The following is a 19,133-nucleotide window of genomic DNA, read 5'->3' as shown; positions in this document are numbered from 1 at the left end:
TTCTTTTAGCGGAAGGGAAACTGCTGGCAGAATAGGTTTCCCCTTCCCTCCTGCAGCCCCTTGTGTGCTTTGCAAATCTGCTCCAAAGGATTGGGGGACCTTCTAGAGGAGCTGTTGGTTGCTTGCGAAGCTGCAAGATAGAGAAGAAGATGGAGAAGTCCCGTTGCATAAGCAGACTTCTACTCATTGGCTGGGTTCAGACAACACGATAACCCACAATTTGTTCACCACAAACAATCTACAGTTCACACCTCAACAACAAACCATGGGTTCTTTTCATGGGTTGTTCGTGGTTAACAAACCATGGCTTGTTAGTGCGGCTGGGTTCAGACAACACATTAACCCACTTCTCAGTGACAACTCACATTTCAACGACAACCCACACTCAACCCTTGAGTGTGAGTTATGTTATCTGCACCCAGTCAGTGAATGAAAGAGCTCTGGCTTCATTTGATTGAAATTAGCCCTCCCAAGCCATTGGCTTAGCTGCTGAGGTGTTATGGAATGCTTCTAAGTATCCCAACTGGCTAGAAGATTTTTTATTTATTTTTTTAAAAAAAGAAACACTTAGCAAACAAGGCCTAGGGATAGACAGGGTGATGGTTGTCTGCCATGAATGTAGCATTCATTACCATGAATGCAACATTTGCAGGAGAGGATCAGTGAGTGGAAGATGGAGTACTTAACCCTTCCTACACTTACCAGTTCTCCCCAATATACACACCCTGGTTGTCAGTGGGAAGTTCAGCAGAGGAAGGAGTAGATGGTATTATTGGTCAACTGATAGAATTTGTTATTGTCGTGCATATGGGAGTTGTATGCGCATGGTATTTGTGTGTAGTGGATGTATGTGAGGGAAGAACTTACACTCTACCAGCAAACCCATATCTACTGAACATAGGCATGTGCAACACATTTCATTAGGGTGTACACCCAGGGATTTTTTTTTTTTAAAGGCAAACATTTATTGAATCTTCAGTCATAAAGGACAACATTTTTATTCATTTATTTATTAAATACTGTAGACCCTGATGCCCTACTCTGCATTCAGCTTGCCTGTTATCTGGGCATCCTCTGTGCAGTTTAACTGCACATCCTGGCATCCCTGGTGGCATGAACGGGCTCTTGGCAGCCACTCCATCACATGGCGACAGAAACCATAGCAAAAGTCCATGGCGGCTAGAGTGTCACCACAAGTGGCAGCCGCTCTTGTTGGCGGACTCTGTGGTCTGCCATTTTCTTGCATGGAATGGAGCAATCTAACCATTGTGATCCCATCAGAGGACACAGAAACTAATGTGGATGCCTGCTAACCGCACCACAGCAGGTGGGTCATGGGAGTGGGTAGCTGGACCATTGTGGCGGGGGGAGGGGGGAAACTCCCACCACATGATATGGTAAGCCACCATGGATCGTGTTTTGAGCGATCCATGATGGCTTAATGTGATGTCTGAACAGGCCCCCTGCTAAGGTTGTGTTCATCTGAACAAAGGCAAACAAGGTTAGATGCTTCTGTAGGGATTAGTCAAGAGAGGGTCAGGAGAACTGGAGCTCAATAGTAAAGCACCTGCTTTGCACACAAAAGGCCCCAAATTCACCAGGTTCAATCCTTAATATCTCTAGGTAAGGCTGGGAAAGAATCCTGCCTGAAACCCTGGAGAGGTGCTGCCAATCAGTGTTGATAATACACAGAGCTTCCAGGTCTCTGAACCAGGCACAAGATCAGAATCAGACCTGATTAGCTTCAGTTGAGGGCTCCAGCACAATAGATTAAAAGCCTTCTGCAGCTTTGCAAGGGTGGCAGGCCGGACAAAAAGGTAATATCATTGGTTCTTACTGCATGTAGGCAAACGTGGTAAAGCACAGCCAGCCATAGAATGGTACTCATGTTGGGGAAGAGGAAAACTATAGACGTACAGTCCTGCCCAATTGGATAGCGACCAGCAGCAGTTTTTCTGCATAAAACAACTTTGGAACAGATTTAAAGCTTCATCCCGTGTACCCGTTTCCCTCGAATTAACCCCATAGTGTAAAGGTGTTGTTGTTGTTAGCTAAATTACACCCCGGGAGGCGGTGCTCCTAAGATCCTTTGCATACCAGGAAAAGGGGTTAAAAGGGGGGGAATGTAAAAAATCATAAAAAAATCAACAGATGACCCAATTCAATTCAAATTTGGTATGCTGAAAGCCCTCCTTAATATCTATTACTGTGCCCATTTTGATGTCTTTATCTTTAAAACTTACACAGATGTAAGCATTTGTTTAATTTTTCTTTAAACATATCAAATCCTGCTCCTGCGCCCCCAGTGGCCGCTCGGAGAACAACAAAAGATTTGCTCTTAAAGGGGTACAAAATAGGATGCTTCTTTGTGCCAAGAAGCACAATTAAAGCAGGATGTATGGGAGTGCTTCACAGTCAAAGCAGATTATAAGATGGAAAATTTTGGAGTCCTTTCCACGCAATTCACAGTGATTGCACAGTATAGTACTGGTGTGATGAAGCTCTAATTGAAGAATAGCCTCAGGAGGAGTCTATCTGAATAGGGAGACTCCTTAAGGGTTCACACACTTCCTTAAGTCGCTCCAGATTTTACTCCACGCAGATGTCAGCTGGTGGTTTGCTCCTGGTTTATATTTTTGCCCCTGGTTTATATTTTATATTCTTACACATGGAGTTTTACTCAAAAAATTATGGTAGCCAACCCCAAAGTGTGACTCTTTCTCAAAATATCTGGCACTTTGCCCAATAGATGCAAGAAACCAACTACTCTGGATTTGTTTTCTGGTCAGTTGCCAATTCAAGCTGAAAAGCAGGATACAGTTGTAAAAATCAATAAGATTAAAGTAAAGTAAAGGGGCTGTTAAACTAAATTTATTATTTGCAGGATCATGCCCTAAAATTACAGGTGTGCACACGTTTGTGTGTGTGTGCATGTGTGGCTCCTGGATCCCCCTGGTTAAAAGGTTGGACACCCCTGTCCAAAAAGGTTGTGCACTCCTGCCCTAAACTATGTGAAGAGACGTGGAGCATTTTCAAGGGATCAGTCAGGTTTTTGTGGAACAGAATGCCTCCCTGCAATACCTGATGGAACACCTTTCCCAATATGAACCTACTTGAACACTACGTTCAACATCTAAGGTCCTCCTCCAGTTGCCTACTCCAAAGGAAGCTCGGGGTGGCAACAAAAGAGAGGGCCTTCTCTGTGGTGGCCTCCCAACTCTGGAACAACCTCCCTGACGAGGCCTGCCTGGTGCCGACATTGTCATCTTTTCGGTGCCAAGTCAAGACTTTTCTCTTCTCCCAGGCATTTAGCAATATGTAATGAGCCTGGGTCTGGTTTTTTTGGCTCATTGTTTTTGTGGTTTTTAATTTTTGTATATTGTTTTTTAAGTATTTTATCTTATGTGAACGGCTCAGAGAGCTTCAGCTATGGGGCGGTATACAAATGCAAATAATAATAATAATAATAATAATAATAATAATAATAATAATTTTGTGGCCGCAAACTAACGCGGCCACCCCTCTGCAAGCCATCACCCCTTGAAGTATCCAGCTCTTTAATCTCCCCTCCTATCTCAGCCCCGCCAGCTGCTTGATCCCTTCTCGTGCTCCTCTCTGAACTTCCGCCAATTTATGTTCCTCCTGATAAGACGGTGCCCAGAGCCAAATATTTATTGCAACCCTGTTCTGTCTTAGGGTAGGAGCCCGACCTGCAGGAAATGCTGACATTCAGCTATTCCGTCTCTCTCTCTCCCTCCCTCCTTCGACCTCTTGATTACTCAGAATAAAAACGGAGACATCTGAGAGTCTTGAGAAGTGGAAGCGTCAAAATGCCTTGGTTGGGTGGGTCATTCAAAACAGAAGGGCATGTCTTGACATTTAAAATGCAAGAGCAAGCAAACTGGACTAGTCCGGGGCCATCTATGGTATTTGCAAACTTTTTGTTGAAAAATCAGTGCAAAGTCGCAGTAATACGAGCTCTCCAGAATTTGATGGTCGTATCTAGCTTCCTGCAGTCACAACTTTGAGAGGAGAGGTAGAAGGCCTCCAGATGTCTTGGGCCACAACTCCCATCAGCCTCACCCAGCATGGCCAATGGTCAGAGAAGATTGGAATTGTAGTCCAAAACATCTGGAAGGCACTGGGTTGCTTTCCCCTTCTTGACTGATTCTCTGCTGCTGGCTCTCGAACTGCTGCTGGTCTCTGCTCTTTGAGCTGTGCTGTGTTGGACTGCTGTCCCATGTTTTGACTGTGGCCACACCTCAGACCCTGTTCTTGGACTTCTCCCTTTTGATCGGTAACTTTGCTTGCTTGCTAACCGTGTCACACAGATTTGCCCCAGGATGGACCAGGGATGAGCTTACTCCAGCTATAGCACGATGGCCTTCTTTGTTGTGAACCTGCTGGGATATTAAGAATGGTAGGAGAGACTCTTTTGAAGGCACCTGCTTGCAGACACCTGTTTTTGAGGCAAGTGGGAAAGGGCTTTCTCCTGTGTCGGTCACTGACTGTGAAACAGTCTCGCCCTGGTGTTGGGATTGGTCTCTGCTCCATCTACCTACAGGATGGTGGGTCAACATTTTTCAACTTGGGTTTTAAAATTGTTGTTATTGTTTGTTGTACTATTTTTTATAGTTTTTACTATGTTCTTAGCTTCTTTTTTTGCACACTGTCTTGGAGGCCGTCTTCATGGCACCAGGTTGGTTCTGCCTCCCAATTCAGCCCCGTGCTTTCCCTCTTTGGGGTGGTGTCGAGTAATCCTGATTCTGAGGAGGGAGTGCAGGATTTCTCTGCGACCATCTGGGTCCTGGACCCACCCCCGCCCTCTTCCTGGTGGAAGGTGATCAATTGCCGGTTGCCTCCCCCCAGGTTCTGCCCCGTGGTTGACCCCGGATTGGCTGTGGATTGACATTAGATGGTGGAACCCCTGTGTTGATGTTGCTCCACTTGAAAAAGTTGGGGTAAATCCCCAACTTTTTCAAAACACAGCATCGTGGGGAAGCCCCATGGTGTAGCTACCTGTGTGTTGCCTAACTGACTCACTGCAGATCCACAGCCATCTTGGGGCTTTCTCTGTGAATAAGAGAGCCTTTTGGAGGGTATCAGAAAAGTGTTATAAAAGTAGTCTAAATAAATAAATGAGGTAAGGATCACCAATTGGTGAACCCTGAGCCAAGCCTGTCTCCTGAGGGGTACATCTAGTCTCCTAGTTGCCAACCTAGAGGCAAGAAGGGTGTTGAGAATGATGTTCAGGCCCTAGCAGTCCATTTTGGAAAGTGGTAGTTGGGGTGTACTCCACTTGTCAACGGCCTGCTTGGTGGCTGCTCCCAGACTCTGGAACTCCCTGCCGAGGGAGGCTAGGTTGGCCTCCTCTCCATTTTGCTTCCGCAAGCAGGCAAAGATGATTTGATTCAGGCAGGCTTTTGGCATAGAAGCTGGTCTGTTGCCAAAAGGGTTTGTTATTGGTTGGCTGCTGTCTATTTCTTGAATTGTTGTGATTTCAGTTGTGTTTTTATTTATCTTATGTGTCAATAGGAATTGTGGGTTGGATCCACATTTACACTGGATCAGCTGCACTGGTGGAAATGGACTTCCCCAACCCTTCCTTGCCATGGCAGTTCCTCCAGCCTGCTGAAAATGCTGCACTGAGAGATCCCATTGAAAGGGGTGACCTGTGATGTGGAGAGGGGGGAATCTCCAAAATTCGGGCAGAGGGACGTTTTGTCCCTTTTAATCTGGATTTTATCGTTAGCTGTCCCAAGCAACATGCTTTTGTTTCGGTAGTAAGGCAAGATATAAATAAAATGAATAAATATCAACTATCCCCATCCTTCTGAGATGAATAGTGGCTGATGAGAGTCTGTGAGAAGCTCTCATAGATTCCTGCCATTCAAGTACTGGACATGTGTACATCTGGATAGACAGTTTGAGTAAACAAACCAATATAGCACTGGAGACCAGCCATGCCCTGCTCAGCCAAGTAAATAGCTGTAGAAAGGCATGGTGGAGAGATCCTGGCTACACGGCTATGGGAGACTCTTGAATAGAGGTAAGGGAGTTGCACCATGAATCAGCTGTCATAAAAGTTAGGAGGTACCTTGCCCTCCGGCCATCCTGTAAGTTGAGCACTAGCAACAGGGTCTTCTTATTTTCATTCAAAAGTAAAAACCATCCAACTAGTTTCCACTGAACCTGTATATGAGAAGTAAGCAAGCAGTGGTCTCAACCAAAATCTGGCTCCCATAGAGGTGCCCGATGGCTCTCTCCTGCCACCTTCAGAGGAATAAGAGGGGTGCCACCATGTGCTAAGGCAGAAAGGCACTTCGGGACACAAGAGCGGCCCTCCAGCAAAAAAGTTAATGACCCATGTGCTGTTTCCTTGAGTTAGTGCAAGGGGAAGATGGCCGTGTGAGTTAGCGGGCGGTTTGCTTAGCAATGCGAGTCAGCCAAGTAAACGAAGAAGGGATTCAGACATTTAATTTTCAGTTTCTCGTCAAGTGAAATGAAATGACTCTGAGCTCCAGGCAGTCCCCTTTTATCTTGGGCTGGCTGGTTGGACTGCAGCTCCAGCCACTGAACTTAGTGAGTTCCGTGAATCATGTAAAGCAGGGGCAGGGATTAGGTTGGAGGTGGAAGGCTGAATTGCCCCTCTCCCACTGGCCCCTTTGCAGGCTGGATTACATCAGGGAGTGTAGCCATGCCCCCTGAATAATTGCCCTCTGATACACACAGCACATGTTCCTTCCTTCCCCTCCTACCCCACATAGGAATGGTGTGTGGCACATGAATGGTTTCTGCTGGTGCCAGGAAGAGCAGCAGCTCTTCCCAGGGCTGGCCAACTCCCTGGCTTCATGTGGCATTCATTGTCCCCACAGGGGCACCACATAGCAGGTGACCAGACTCAGCCGGCATCATTGGCCCTGGCTGAACCAGAGTTTCTCCAGCTGCCGCTTCATCCTGCTTTCTCCCAATATAGTACCCCTTCCCATTCCATGTTCGAAAGCTAAATGGATTGGCATTTGATCCTTTTTTCTTCTACAACTGGCCATGGGGTAGCATCCTCCACAACACCTGAAGGCAGCAAGCTAGTTTAGGGAGCACAACACCAGCCATTTGATGCATAGCTCTCTTTCAACACTTTGCTGCCTCCTGCCAGCATCTGCTGACTGAGGTGACTGCTTCACTCTGCCTAGCGGTAGGGCCGGCCCTGCTTTGTGTGGTAGTGTGCTAAATAAGGGGAATCCCCTTGTTATCTCTGATTGGAGATAACAAGGAGATTCCACTGTGTGCCCCTCACCCTCTCGATTCAAGAGGCAGCTGGACAACCACCTGTCAGGGATGCTTTAGGGTGGATTCCTGCATTGAGCAGGGGGTTGGTCTCCATGGCCTTGTAGGCCCCTTCCAACTCTGCTGTTCTATGATTCTATGATTAGGAGGGAAAATGGCACATCCTCGCTCTCCTTTATTCCTCATATTGAGGCAGTAGCTAAATCTTGTCGATTTTTCCTGTATAATATTGCCAGGATTCGATCATTTTTGTCTGTCTCTTCCGCCAAGACGCTTGTTCATGCTCTGGTTATTTCACGGTTGGACTACTGCAACCTTCTTCTCTCTGGCCTTCCTTCTTCTCACATCAGTCCGTTGGTTTCTGTTCACCACTCTGCCGCAAAGATCATCTTCTTGGCTCGCCGCTCTGACCATGTTACTCCGCTTCTGAAATCTCTTCATTGGCTCCCAATTCACTCCAGAATCCACTATAAACTTCTCCTGTTGACCTTCAAAGCTTTTCACGGTCTAGCTCCTTCCTATCTCTCCTCTCTCATCTCACACTATTGCCCCGCTCGTGCTCTTCGCTCCTCTGATGCCATGTTTCTCGCCTGCCCAAGGGCCTCTACTTCCCTTGCTCGGCTCCGTCCATTTTCTTCTGCTGCCCCTTACACCTGGAACGCTCTTCCAGAACATTTGAGAACTACAAGCTCAATCGCAGCTTTTAAAGCTCAACTAAAAACTTTTCTTTTTCCTAAAGCTTTTAAAACTTGATGTTGCGCAGACTTTATACTGCTAGTTTTACCCTACCCTGTGCCTGCTTACCCTACCCTGTGCCTGTTTGCATTCTCTTCCCCTCCTTATTGTTTTACTATGATTTTATTAGATTGTAAGCCTATGCGGCAGAGTCTTGCTATTTACTGTTTTACTCTGTACAGCACCATGTACATTGATGGTGCTATATAAATAAATAAATAAATAATAATAATAATAATAATAATAGGTAAATCCCCTCTCCAAACACAGGTTAGAGATAACAAGGGGATACTCTCTCCCCTCCACCCCCAGGCTCCTAATAGCCTCTGGGCTGAGTGGGCAGGTCTTGGGGAGGGGGTGAATCCTGCACAGGGAACCCAAGCTTCATTGGACCAGATGAGAAACTCCACAGGCCAGGTTAGGCCCACAACTCAAAGTTTCCCACTGCTGATGTACAATGTTGTTCTTTTTTGTTTTGTTCTTTCTTGCCCTGGTGAAAATGGAAGCCTGCTTGACCCAATCTGATGAGAGAGTTCACGCAGATGGTGACGAGTTTGGAGGTTGCTCCAAATGCAAAGCACACCCATGTATCTAAGACGTTGTGTCAGATAAGGAGGGCATGGATCGGTGTACATCTTTGCTTGCCTCTTCAATACACATGAGTGGGAAGGGAGTAGGACCCTATTTGCATAGATGAATATGTCGAAGGGGAAAGTGATGATTCTTCTTTACGTATGTGGGCCCGTCGTATCGGATGGCGTGTGCATGCATCCTTGCATTTGGGTATCGGAACCTGAGTACGAGCTATCATGTAAGAAGAAGCCCAGATATGCTGGTGTGGCAAAGGAAAAAGTGAGTGGGAAGGGAAGCCGTATGAGAAAAGATTGTGCAAAATGTTGTGGGAAGACCAGAGACACTGTTGAAGTTTCAACATGTTTTCAAAAATAGTTTCGAATGATACAGCAGAGATAACACTGCATTGCCTTGTAATCAGAATTATGTTTAGAAACCCCTTAAACTCCACCGTGCCCAGTACACACCAGTATATATTTATACAGACTGATAGATGTTAGTAGTTGATACGTAAATGACAAATACTGACTTTTTTGTCCTTTCTGTCTTTCATATGCATAGTACCTGAGTTTAATCTAGGAATCAGAATCTATTTGTTTATATGGTCACACTTTGAAAATGTAACTAACTGTGATATGTAACTAATTTGGATACGGATTAGCTGTAGTCCATGGCAATGGCAGTATGTATTGATAGAACAGCATTGAAGCAGGAAGCGTTAAATTAGGGTGGAGGACCTGAGACCCTTCAGATGTAGTTGGGTTCCAATTTCCATCAGCCCCAGGCCAGTGGTCCAGCTTCCCCCATTCTTCTCTTTCCTTGGATGAGAGCAGAGGAGAACAGTCTTCCTAACTGGGTGGTCTCTAGATGTGTCAGACAGCAACACCTATCATTTCCAACCATCACGGCCACTGACCATGCTGGCTGAGTATTACGGGCATTGCAGTCCAGCACATCTGGAGACTACAAAGTTGGGGAAGGCTGTATTAGAAGAAACCCTGTTGTAGGCCTGGGCTCAGAGCTCTGCCAGGAAACTGTAGACAAACCAGTTAAGGGCACAATCCTATGCATGTTTAGGGTGTCCATATGAAAAGGAGGACAGGGAATTTCATAAAAAAAGGGAATTTCAGCAGGTATCATTTGTATGCATGTAGAACCTGGTAAAATTCCCTCTTCATTACAACAATTAAAACTGCAGGAGCTCTGCCCTCTTGACCAGATACAAAAGAGGGCAGGGCTCCTGCAGCTTTAACTGTCGTGATGAAAAGGGAATTTCTCCAGGTGCTGCATGCATACAAATGACACCTGCTGGAATTCCATTTTCTATGCAACTGTTTAAGTTACAGGAGCCTTGTCCTCCTTTTCATATGGTCACCCTATAGGATGTTTAGATAGGGGCGGGGGAGGCCTACAACTCTCAGCATTCCCCAGGCAGCCATGCTGGCTCAGGAATGCTGGGAGTTGTGGAACTTTTTCTGTCTAAACATGCTTAGCATTGCACCCTAAGTTACCAAAGCCCTGTGCAAAGCTTAAATCCAACAGTCAAGATTTAAGCTGTGCATGCTCTTTTTATATGCCATTTTGGATAGATCCTTGCAAAGCTTGAAAAGGGGGCTGGGGAAGTGAAGGAGGACTCCCAATAGCTTTTCTAAATCTCTCCTGCCAAGAAGAAAGCAGCTGTGCTGATGTTCCTGTTCCATCCCTTGATTTTTATTTTGTATTTTTAAACTACAACGAAATCCTTCTGTATTCGAAAGACAAGCAGCTGCATCTGTAACCACAAGTAGGCCAGGAGGTTAAGTATCTAAATTCAGCCTCTCTAAGAGGAAAGCATGTGCTTCAACTCATTTTTTTTAAATGCTTTTCAAAAATGTTGCTAGCTCAACTTTGGTGTTGCACAATGAGCTATTTATGTATGAATAAACTTACTAGCGAGTCCCAGATCGCCTCCTTCTAATTCTACTGCAGTTTATACATTACTTGGGGCAGTGTCCCCCCCCCCCCCCCGTGATTTCCCCTATCTCAACAAAGAGCAGAGATATCACATGAGCACTCCCTCCATGAAATTGGGAATGAGCACGAAGCATCCATCACATATGTATATCCACCCACATTGTGGAGAAAATGACTCTTCAGGCTTTCATATGAACATGAGGGCAGCTACTGTATTGAACAGGCTGAGCAGAGGCTGATTGGTGGGACAGTGGTCACTGTGTTGAAGAGGCCAGCCTTAGGGTGGTATGGCAGTGATCACTGTGCTGAAGAGGCCAGCCTGAAGTTGACTTCTATGGGACTGGTAGCTGTAGATGCAGCAGAAGAGTAGGAACAGGTTTATGTACATGAAGCATAGCTGGGCTCCCACTGCTGCTTTGTCATACCACTATAGAAGAACTGGAGTGGTGAAGAAAGGAGGGGAAATTGAGAGGAGCAATAGGAAATGACCCAAATTGGAGTGCAAAAAGCCATCTACTTCAACCCTCAAAGAGACAACAGATACTTAGGACTGCTTCACACATTACATTTCCCAAGATTTCTTTTGTTTAAGTGTACCCTTTAAATTATGTGAAAAGTGGAAATGCAGCCAACAAGCATTTGAAAATCCATCTCTCATACAAGTACACTCATCAGAGGACTAGAACGGCTTGCAGCTGACTGACTCAGGCACAAACCTGGGTTTGCTGCCATATAATGTGTGTGGAACATCAAATGTTCTCTTTCTGACATGCCCTCAGTTTTGATTTATGGTGAACTTTAGATTTTAAGATGCTCCAGTGGTCACCTGAATGAATGGCCAACCTGGATATGTTTCTGTGTAATGTACCAAACTGCTGATAGATCCAATTTACAGGTTCAGCAAAATCACACAGTACAGTCCTCAAAAAATGTGGTGTGTTAAAATGTTTGAATGCTCCCTGTTAACAGTCCAGTTAGTATGTCAGGGAGAAAGCCAGCTGTCTAGGCATGGTAGTTCTCTATGTGCAGGGAGTTTACCTGGGGAAGTATGCATTAGATTCCCTCCCTTGCGTTCTGAAGCAAGACAGGTCCAGCTGGAGAAGAATGCCTGGTGGAATTTCTAAAAGTATTGTTCAGCTCTTAGTTTAAAAAGAGAGCTCACCACTCATAAGAAGAATGTATGATTCTGGCTCATACCATGTCAGCTTAGTCATATGGTTTGGGTCCAGGTTACCTGCGGGATCGCCTTCTCCCATACAGTCCGCCCCGCACACTCAGGTCCTCCGGGGTGAACTTACTTCAGTCAGCTAAAACTAGGCTGACAACTGTTACCCAGAGGACCTTTTCTTCTGTCGCCCCCAGATTGTGGAATGGCCTGCCGGAGGAGATTCGTAAAATTAACTCTCTGTGTGATTTTAAGGCAGCTTTAAAGACTAGCCTTTTCCGGCAGGCCTATCCAGATCAATGTTAAATCATGAATTTTTAAGATGTATTGATTCCTGTTCTAATGTTGTTCCCCGCCTCGATCCAAAGGGAGAGGCGGGTAATAAATAAATAAAATTATTATTATTATTATTATTATTATTATTATTATTATTATTATTATTATTATTTCTAGCCCTGTATGGTTCCTCTGATGGGCAGTAGCTCTGCAGGGTCTCAGGAAGATGTCTTTCAGATTACTTCGTACCTGAAGATGGCAGGGATTGAACTCGGGACCATCTGAATGCAAAACGTGTGCTCTGCCACCCTTCCGTTCTTTTCTTCAAGGCCCCTTCTGCATAATTCTGAACCATCCTTGTCTTACTATACCTTTACCTCACTAGACGCCAGACTCTCCCTTGTCCCATCCATTGGGCAATCCTGTTCGCTCCCCACAGCTGCAACTTTTTTTGCCTGCCAAAGCATAGGTTGGGCCTTCTGAGCAAAGCCAATAATGCAAGTGTGCTTTTGGACTTCAATGAGCACGCTGCTGGCATTAAAAATAAATGCAGGCTAATAATAGTGATAGCAATGTATGCAAATAACTGCATGCAAATGAGGGGGTGACTGATGCAGTTTTCTGGCACATCCACCTACGATCTTAGAATAGATGCACTCGCAACACGGTTTGATGCATTGGCAAAAGCAAAACCCCAAAAGCCAGTGATAGTCTTGAGGACCGGGGCTGGATTTTACATCCCACACTGTCACAGCCAAAAGACAACAGCTAGAACGTTCAGGCTGCGATCTGCACTGATCTCAATTAGGCTTACTTATGAGTAGGCCTGTAGAGGATTGTGCTGTCCTATGCCCCTGCAGGACCCAGACAAGATTAAAACATCCAGGACATCATGTCCGTGAAGGGCCAGTGATAGAGCACCTGGTTTGCATGCAGGAGAGCCTGGCTTATGGATCCTAAAAGGCCCTCTTCTGCATGCCCGGATCAAAGGAGGTGAAGCAAGTGGCTACTAAGGAGAGGGCTGTTTCAGTGGTGGCACCACCACACTGTGGTCTACAAGAACTAGGAGCATGTTGTAGCTTCAAGCTCTTGCCACCAGGAATGAAGTCTTAGGTAAGGTGACCATATGAAAAGGAGGACAGGGCTCCTGTATCTTTAACAGTTGCGTAGAAAAGTTGCATAGAATTCCAGCAGGTGTCATTTGTAAGCATGCAGCACCTGGTGACATTGCCTCTTCATCACAACAGTGAAAGCTGCAGGAGCCCTGTCCTCCTTTCCATAGGGTCACCCTAGTTAGGCAAGGAATTTCCACATAATGAGAAGACAGGATACCCTGGAGAAGAGGCTGATGCTAGGGAAAGCGGAAGGTAAAAGGAAGAGGGGCCGACCGAGGGCAAGATGGATGGATGATATTCTGGAGGTGACAGACTTGACCTTGGGGGAGCTGGGGGTGGCGACAGCCGACAGAAAGCTCTGGCGTGGGCTGGTCCATGAAGTCACGAAGAGTCGGAAACGACTGAACGAATAAACAACAACAGAATGGGGAACAGTTGGCACCAAACAGAAGCTGGGAAATGGCTAAATGATCAGTGACTGGGGGGAAAGCAGTAAGGGCCAGGGGAAGAGGGCATGGGCATTTGGGGTGCCCTGGCATGATGGATTGGGATCCCAGGCCTGTGTAAGAAAACAAAAAGGCCAACTTCACATACTACAAGGAATACCCCTCAGGAGTGGAGAGGGTCAGTTTTGATAGCACCTCTTGATCTTCACACATTGATCAGGGGTTGAGTGTTTTCGAGACACAAAGCTATCATGATGCCTGTGTTTTTTTTTAGTGCTGTAAGGGGGAAATGGCAGCAAAGAAAGGAAACACAAGGTTTGTTTTTTTCTTTTCTTTTTAGACAGGCTGCAATCTTGTATCTGGGTTTGGTTTTGCTTTTTTGGCTTCATTTCCCTAACACTTGTGCTGACCCTGGTGGTGAGTTTTTGGCCCCTTGGTTTGTTTAATCAAAGTGGTGTTTGTTTTCTGATCAGAGGCGCTAGATAGGGCCCCTGTTCTGCAGGCAGGAAACAGGGACTTCCTGTTCACTCTCCCCATCACAGGAAGCCAGGGGCTGTGCTGAGTGTTCACTTTTCAAACAAGTCCCCTCTCCGTTCCCCCACCCTGCTTTTTTTAAAAAATTGTCCTTTTGGAAAAGTTTTTTAAAAAAATGTTTGTGTGAACGTGTGTGATTTTGTTTTCTCTTTCATCCACAGTGAACGTGGTTTAGCATTGTTCAGGCTTCCCAAAGGAATGATAAGCAGCCCATGATAGCAACCGAACAACATGCATGACTCTTGAGGGGTCATAGCAACTCTCCCCAAATATTTACTGTCCCTCTGGAAACCTTTGGCTGAGATTTATGCCTCTAGTAGACAGGAAAGGCAAGAGGTCTGGGATTTGCAAAGTCTTCTCTCTCTCTCTTTCTCTCGTACCTCTCCGCACTTCTGCTTCGATATATACAGAAGAATGAGTTATGCACGAAGATAGGTGACCATATGAAAAGGAGGACAGGGCTCCTGCAGCTTTAACAATTGCACAGAAAAGAGAATTTCAGCAGGTGTCATTTGTATATATGGGGAACCTGGTGGAATTCCCTCTTCATCACAACAGTTAAGGCTGCTCTAGCTATACTAGAGTGACCAGATACAAAAGAGGGCAGGGCTCCTACAGCTTTAACTGTTATGATGAAGAAGGAATTTCACCAGGTGAAATACCCTTTTCGATACAACTGTTAAAGATACAGGAGCCCTGTCTTTCTTTCCATATGGTCACTCTACACAAAGAAATGACAATATACCTTTCATGTGTCTCTCATGGAATCAAGCTTTCAAGGTACTCTGGCACCTAGAAAGTGCAAGCAATGATGTGCAAATGCTGTGATTCTATAAGAATGCAGAAAACATGCAGGGCTGGATGTAGAATTCAACTATATGGGAATTTTGACTAATTCACCACCACCACCCAGCCCTTTTGGCCACAAAGCTATACTTGAAATCTTGAGAACACAGGGGTGTTTAACCTCTGGCCTGTGAGCCAAATCTGGTCCACCTGAGTTCCCGATCTGGCCCTCCTGGGATTCCCCAGATGGCCACATCCTCTTTTTCTGGAGCCACCCCCTTTTCCCCACCTCCTGATCATTTGGTGGTTTCCTGGCTCCTATGTGTTTTCCCCCATCTAGGTTGAAATGCCTCTCTTAAAGCCTAGTTACTGGCAGTAAGAGCTTTAAGCTAAAATAGGCTGGTTGGTTTTTGTTGTTGTTGCTGCTGCTGCTATTTTAGCCCCACCTCTTTTTGCCTGGTCCCTTTTGTTCTGCCCACTGTTGGCATGTGGCCCCAAGGGCTTCTCCAAAATTGAATTTGGCCCTTGGGCTGAAAGAAGTTCAACACTCTTGCAATAGCTAACTAGAGTCTCCATGTTCAGGGGTGGGATGCCATAACAGATGCATGACGCAGACAACAGGAGAGCACTATTGCTTTCGTGTCTTATATGGGGGCTGTCTTCACAGTGTCGGGTTGGTGCTGCCTCTCTCCGAAACCCTGTGGTTTTCCGCTACCGGGATGGCGTTGTGAAATCCCACCACCAAGGTGGGAGTGTGGGGTTTCCAGCGGTCCATCCAGGTACCGGAGCCATCTCCCACCCTCTTCCTGGTAGAAGGTGACCAGTTTATGGTTGCCGTCCACCAGGGACTGCCATATTGACATCTCTCCGATTAAAAAAGTCTGGGTAAGTCTCTGATTTTTTCAATCCGCAGCTTCACGGGAAAGCCCCGCGGGTGGCTGCGAAGATGCGCCTGCGTCATATAACTGATGCAGCACAGCTCCACAGCCACTGCAGGGCTTTTGCAGCATTTAGAGCTTCATCACACTAGCGTTATACTGTGCAATCACTGCGAATTGCTTGCAAAGAACTCCGAAGTTTGCCATCTTATAATCTGCTTTTATTGTGGAGTACTCCCATGCATCCTGCTTTAATTGTGCTTCAAAGGCAAAAGCCTCACCGTATTTTGTTACTAGTTTTTGAGCGTATCATCCAAGCGGCCACTGGGGCGCAGGAGCGGGATTTGAAGAAAAAATAAACAAATGCTTACATCTGTGTAAGCTTTAAAGCTAAAGACATCAAAATTGGCACAGTAATAGATATTAAGGAGAGCTTTAAGCATACCAAATTTGAATCAGATTGGGTCATCCGTTGAATTTTAATGATTTTTTTTTTTTTACATTTCCCCCCTTAAACCCATTTCCTGGTATGCAAAAGATCTAGCCGCCCGGTAGCAACAACAACAACAACGGTGAAACCTTAGCACTGTAGGGGATAATTCGAGGAAACAGGTATGTGGGATGAAGCTAATAGACAGACCCTTGTACACTTTTTAGAAACATCTGGCCAGCCACCATTGGGAACAGGATGTTGATGGATCTTTTGCCTGATGTCGTCATTCTCGAATGTGTGGGCAGGGCCTGCAGAAATTTTAGAACTGGCAGGGTTGGGGGCAGGGTTTCAGGGCCCTGCATAGCATCTTACCCTTCCCCATGCATAACAAAACCAGAACAAATTATGCAATATCTGAGGTCATGCAAATGTGCTTGATTTGCCTGATCTTTGCAGGGCACAGAACCCAACTTTTCTTGGTGCTGAAATTGAATTCCCGGGGAGCAGAATTTTGTTTTGCGAGGCACTAGCAGAACATGGAATATAATGCAAAACAGAGCCAGGATACAACTCTCCCTGGGAATAGTGTCAGGAGTCAAATCCAGGAAACATGAGAAGTCAGAGAGTACTTCTGAGCATGCACAGATTGTTCCCTCCTACTCAGCCCTGTTCCCAAGCCATCCCAGCAGAGCTGCAAAGGAGCAATGGCAATTGTAGAGTTCACATTGAAAACTGACTATTGAATCTGCTTTGGGGATCGAACCCAATGTGGAGTTTTAATGGGGGATATTGTGTGAAAGTGAACTTAAGGACCCTGTGGGAATTTTGCATACAAATTGTATCAACCTCTAAGGCAGCCTTCCCCAACCTGGGGCCCTCACCAGCAAATCTAAGATACCATTGGCACTGTTTCTACCACTGCAAGCACGGTGCAACCTTGTTTATTTGTTTTGCATGGCATGCAATGGAAATACAATGGTAGCATGCTTAAAATGCAGTTCACACAAAAGTACTAGTCCACAACAACAACAAAATTAGTAGTCTGTCTGCCCCAAGAATACCCGTATTAGTCATTTGTGCCCTAAAGGCAAAGGAAAAAGATGGGTGTGTTTATCAAGCTTTCCTGTCTAGTCACTTCTAGGCAATTCTTACTCCCCACAGGTGACCAGGTATAAGTCTGGTCTATGGGTTGTTGTTTTTAAGCCTCCCTACAGACAGCCATCTGTTTTGCCAGCTTTGATGGTGGTCTATCCAGCAGCAGGGACCGGAGTTGGTAAAACATTGGCTCTTCCTTCCCTATTGCCCAAAAGAAGGAAGGATTTTTCCACGCCTTCTGCCTGCAGAGTTGGGCTAGGTAATTCCCTACCAAATGTGTGGGGAGGGAAGGCTTGAGACCCACTGCAGGATCTTTTCTTTTCCCTTCAGCCTGGGTGGAGGGAGGGTGACCCTAGAGGCAAGAGGCACGGGGAGCCAAAGTCGGTTTCGAAAGCAAATTCCGCTGACTGGCTGTAATCGCCGTGAGTCATGAAACCTGAGAGCTTTTGCGTCACCCCCTGCTTTGAATTGTTTAAACCTGCCTCATTCCGAGCCGGGGTGATGTTTTTGCCTGAGCGGGTTACGCAGCTGGGGCTCCCTCATCTTCAGGCCGTCCAAAGAAAATATCTCCTGCACTGCGTTTCTCATGCCTGTTGCAAGGAAAGGTTGGCCGCATTCCTCCCCCCCCCCCGCCCCAATCCTGTTTCCAAAGAGGCTCCTGCAACGGTTCTCCCCGGTCACTGCATTTTGGCCACATTACTACTGGTTGCTATGGGCCACCACGGTGGTTCAAAAACATGTTCTGGGCGATGGTTTCATCCCACGAATGTGCACAAAAACAAAGTGGGGAATAATGGTTTTCATAGGGCATTTTCTGATGGAGTATAGTCACAGAGGGAGCCAGGAATTGTTAAGGCAGGCCACGTTGGGGTTTAGCTTCGGAATGCATTTGCAGAACCAGGTCTCGCTCATGGAACGTATGAAGTCATGAGTAATGGAATGTTTCTGAGCATGTGTGGTGTGCGTTCCTCTCACTGTTGGAGTACCTAAAATTGGAGATAGGTGCACCTTCCTAAGCTTGATTTGGAATTTGCCTCAGCTGTTCTCCAATTTTCCTGAAAATTGGAAAATAGCCTGGTGGTGTTTCCCTGGCTCCAAATCCTGAAGTTAGCATTCTGTGGCATTCCCAATGACATCACAGGGGCTTATGTGCCTCCCCGCCTCCCGTTGTGAACTGCTCAGCAGTGTCAAAGGCACAGGGAGCCCTGGGAATGTGGAGTTTCCAGGGAACCTGATGTCCAGGTTAAGGAACTGGGTGCCCTGGAAATTGCATTTCCCACAGTCCCTAAGGTACCGCTGTAGCAACATGGCAACAGTTCAAATTCAGAGCTCTGTGAGAAATTTTCTGAGAAATAGTGCTTGATTTGTAATGCAGCCAAGCATGGTGTGTTGGGCAAGTTTGTATCCTGGGCTATGCAAACATCACTTGCAGCAACAACGAACTCACACATCTGGGATTAGCAGGAGGGTTTCCAGGCCACAGAGTGTGACATCCAAGCAGGTGTCATGGCTTGGTCATGAGCAATAGTCTGGAATGAGGCAAGAGTCAAAACAAAAGAGCAATCAGGATCATAGAGGGTAACCCCAAAAGTTGGGCCAAAGAGCAAGACCAGTCACAACAGAGTGAAGCCAGACGTTGCTCAAGTGAGACTCGCCTGCAACAGGAAGCCCTTTATACTCCTTCCTGTGCAGAAGAATCTAATGGCCAGCCTGAGTGGGCAGAGTCAATCCGCTCTGGAAGGTCCTTTGCTGAGAGGCTGCAGTTATGGACTTCACCACATGGGGCAGCGGTCAGCAGAGTGGCAACGACGAGTGGTTGCCATGGGCTGCACTTTTATGGTTTGTACTTTTATAGTA

General features: G+C 46.1%; 1 protein-coding gene across 2 annotated transcripts in view; it reads left to right on the top strand.

Annotated features, from left to right (window-relative positions):
- Positions 1 to 19,133, top strand: part of HDAC7 (histone deacetylase 7) — a 266,746-nt gene that overhangs the window by 3,404 nt on the left and 244,209 nt on the right. Inside the window, exon 1 of one of the 2 annotated variants that reach the window (XM_063119279.1) lies at positions 13,949 to 13,967. The exons of the other annotated variant lie outside the window; for it this stretch is intronic. The gene's annotated coding sequence lies outside the window, so the exon portion shown is untranslated. Of the gene's footprint in view, positions 1 to 13,948; positions 13,968 to 19,133 lie in introns of those variants that run through there. 2 annotated transcript variants of the gene reach the window in all.

The sequence above is a fragment of the Elgaria multicarinata genome, chromosome 3 (assembly GCF_023053635.1).
Source record: "Elgaria multicarinata webbii isolate HBS135686 ecotype San Diego chromosome 3, rElgMul1.1.pri, whole genome shotgun sequence".
In the NCBI taxonomy this organism is placed as follows: domain Eukaryota; kingdom Metazoa; phylum Chordata; class Lepidosauria; order Squamata; family Anguidae; genus Elgaria; species Elgaria multicarinata.
Note: the sequence above shows the minus strand (reverse complement) of the source record. Positions and strands in the feature narration are given on the sequence as shown.